The 3,757-nt window shown below is 39.1% G+C and overlaps 1 protein-coding gene across 8 annotated transcripts in view; it reads left to right on the top strand.

The window, feature by feature from the left end:
* The window catches only part of BANP (BTG3 associated nuclear protein), a 147,753-nt gene that overhangs the window by 29,543 nt on the left and 114,453 nt on the right, over positions 1–3,757 (top strand). The window lies entirely within an intron of this gene.

The following is a 3,757-nucleotide window of genomic DNA, read 5'->3' as shown; positions in this document are numbered from 1 at the left end:
CTCCTCTGATGTGCACAGGCACTAAGTCTCTGCTTCCCTCTTCCTTCCCCCACCTATAGGGGCCTCTGTGACAGCTTAGTTCCTTATAATTTCCTCCTTTTAAATTTTACTATTGAATGGTCATGGAAATGTTACCGTGTTGATATGTCCAAATTGATTGCACTTATTTGACAACTACATGGTATTCCATTTATAGGTGTCCCCTCATTTATTGAACTTTCCTCTTGTGGGTGGCATTTATATTTTTTGCACTGTTTCTATTTCATGTAAACCCTTGCAATAAAGATCCCTGCAAGTATATCTTGGAAAATCTTTTTTTATGGTAAATTCCCAGCAGAATTGCTTTGTATGTTTACAATTTTGATAAGACACTGACAGATTTCCCAGAAATGTTTTACTGTGTTACTCTTCCGTCTGCTGAGTGAGAACAACTATTTTCCTACACTTTGGCTAAGGCTGGTAATTTTTCTTATTGATGTTAAAAGCATACATCTACTTTGAAACCTTAACTAAATATTTGTTTTAGGAAGGCCCCTCATAACCCTAACTGGTTTGGCTCAGTGGATAGAGTGTCGGCCTGCGGACTCAAGGGTCCCGGGTTCGATTCCGGTCAGAGGCATGTGCCTTGGTTGCGGGCACATACCCAATGGGGAGTGTGCAGGAGGCAGCTGATCGGTGTTTCTCTCTCATCGATGTTTCTGACTCTCTATCCCTCTCCCTTCCTCTCTGTAAAAAAATCAGTAATATATATATATATATATATGGCCCCTCATAAAGGAAACCCTAAATTTCAAGAACTTCAGTTATGAAAAAGCTTTGTCTACACTTTTACTTGTAAAAGGATTTCTCAGTAGGTTTCCTCTTTTTTTTTTTTTGCCTTAAAGTTTTAAGTGTTTTATATATAGTTACAAGTGCACATAATTAAGTCACTGAATGTTGCCTGTTTTTTCCTTTTAGAATAGTGGAATTGAAATACTGAATTGTTTTTCCAATATAAAAGAGAATTTTCAGAAATTTCATAAGAAAGCATGATGTCTGTCCTGTATGATCTATTTGATATGTTAATTGGGAAACATTTCATTTGGAAATTAGTTACGACAGAAGGAAAGAGTAATATAAATAATTTTGGAATTAAATGAGCAGTCATAAAGAAATGAAGTGCTTCCTTTCAGGAATACTATTCTTTGGTCAGTTTCCCCCTTATTTTGCTTCTGATTTTTTTTTTTCACAGATAGGATTCTATTTTATTTGTCACCATTGAAAGTCTAAATTTGAAACAGATTCTTGGATTTGGGGCTCCTATCCATCAGCTTGTTCAACTTTAAATATATTTTATTGATTTTTTACAGAGAGAAAGGGAGAGGGATAGAGAGTTAGAAACATCGATGAGAGAGAAACATCGATCAGCTGCCTCCTGCACACCCCCTACTGGGGATGTGCCCGCAACCAAGGTACATGCCCCTGATCAGATTCAAACCCAGGACCTTTCAGTCCGCAGGCCGACGCTCTATGCACTGAGCCAAACCAGTTAGGGCAGCTTGTTCAACTTTAGCACCTGACTTATCCCTAGTAGTTTTATCGGAGCTGTGACCTTCACCATGAAACTCCATGAGTTTTCCCAGTTCAAACTTGGGCTTCTTCAGCATTTTTACTTTTCTGACAAAGACATCATGGAGTGGATAAATAGGGTGGAAAACCTTTCCTCTCTTTTCCAATGCCGTCTGGAATAAACTTATTGATCAATTTTATGACGTCATTTGTCTGTACTTCTCAGGTCATGATTTCCATCATCATCTTCTGGATTTGGTGGACCTGTTGATGCTGAGCACAGGAGGTCTTCCGAATCTGATTGTTGTGATTTTTTAGTTAAACCAACATAGAGTAGATGAAGCAAATAACCATTGGTATTATGACATCAACATGAGCTTCAGTCATGCTTTTTCATTTTGTCACGGGTAAGATCCATGCTGTGGAAATCAGTGGTTTTGTCCTGCACATTTAGTAATTAGCTTGAATTTTCTAACTGCAGTGTCATCATTCTGCAGATCAGTTTGGCTCACTTCAAAACCACGACCCTTGAGACCATCAGATGTGATTTTGGTTCCTTGACTCGTTTTTGTGACATTTCTTATATTGAACACAGCTGGTGCTTCTACATGACACTGATCTTTCTTAGAAAAGGGATCACCCATTTTCTTGGCACCCTTTTAGTCGCATAGTGACCTGTGCACCTGGCTTCCCCTGTGTTTGCCCCTGACGCCTTTTGTTTAATTATTGCCAACTACCATGGTGCTGCTCAGAGAGCCAAAAGCTGCTTCTGATTTTTTTAGTAAGAAGCACTATCACCTATTAACTGGCAAAATCTAGAGCTTCATCAGATCATTGAACAAAGTTGGGCACATGAGTGCAGCTATTAACTACAATTTTCTCTGTAAAAACTAACCAATTTGTTTAGAGCTAGAACTTGTAGCCCTGACCTCATTAGCACCACACCTTAGAAACCTTTGAACTTAAAAAGAAGCAGCGCTATCACTGTATATAGCAATTTAAAATATATCCGTGTTTATATTTTGGTAGGTGAACAACAATTTCTTTAGAAAGCACACACTACAATGTTATAAAAGAGAAATGTTCCAGTCACATAAAATTTAAGCACTTTTAGAACTATTCAAATTCTGATAGCTGACTTCCTACATAAATTCCTTCTCTGTAGATTATAGTCCAGGGAAGGCATAGAGAAGTCATTTCTAATCTTGTTTTGTTTCATCTCTGTTCCTTAAATAACTGGGAATTATAGTTTATTGACTGTTTAATGAGAACCTGTATGCAAGGCTCTCTGAGGCCTTTATGGGCAGAAAGCCTGCAATTTCTGACTCAAAAGAACTTGCACACACCCAGCAAATACCATGGCGCATTACACATGTTTGTAGTCAGAATGGGTTTAAGATTGAGATTATTTTTTCCTCATCTCTAAAATATGACCTTTGTGAAATTTAAAAGTAGTTAAGCAAGCAGAAGAAACAAAAATTTCCCATAATCCTAGCAATAGAACTGCTTTTAAAATGTTGGCATGCATGACCTAATTTCCATTTAAAAATAAATGTTTAGGTTTTGGTTTTGCATGTACTCACCATACAGCTGCGCTTACTTCACTTGTCTGCGTGTAACTTTCTTCAGACCTGTCATTCCAGGTGATTGTGACGGCTTTAACATGAGTATTAAGCCCTGGATGGTTTTGCTCAGTATCTTTACAATTTCCATAGAGCGTTGGCCTTTGGACTGAAGGGTCTTGTGCTCGATTCCGCTCAAGGATATGTACCTTGATTATAGGCTCCATCCCCGGCCCTGGGTCGGGCCGTGTGGAGGCAACCAATCGACGTGTATCTCTCACATTGATGTTTCTTTCTGTTTCTCCGCCTCCCTTCCACCCTTTCTAAAAGTCAATGGGAAAAATATCCTCAGTGAGGATTAACAAAAGAGAGTATTGAGTTCTTTAATATAAATCTAAAAGTAATGCACACAAAATTATAATCAGCAATGCAACAAAGGACAAAGAAGAAAAGAAACTGTAGTCCTGCAGCCAGGGGGAAGTTATTGGTAAATTCTGGTGCTGGTGCCGGTGCTGTCTGCCACGGACACGTCTCCTTTTACGAATCTGCTTCATTGCCCTTTGCTTCCAGCCTGAGGTGCTTCACGCTGCCAAGGGGCATGGAGTTGTCTTTTCTGTGGTGACAGGAACCAGCTGTGTGGCTCTGGA

Source organism: Myotis davidii, unplaced genomic scaffold (genome assembly GCF_000327345.1).
Source record: "Myotis davidii unplaced genomic scaffold, ASM32734v1 scaffold77, whole genome shotgun sequence".
Taxonomy (NCBI): Eukaryota; Metazoa; Chordata; class Mammalia; order Chiroptera; family Vespertilionidae; genus Myotis; species Myotis davidii.
Note: the sequence above shows the minus strand (reverse complement) of the source record. Positions and strands in the feature narration are given on the sequence as shown.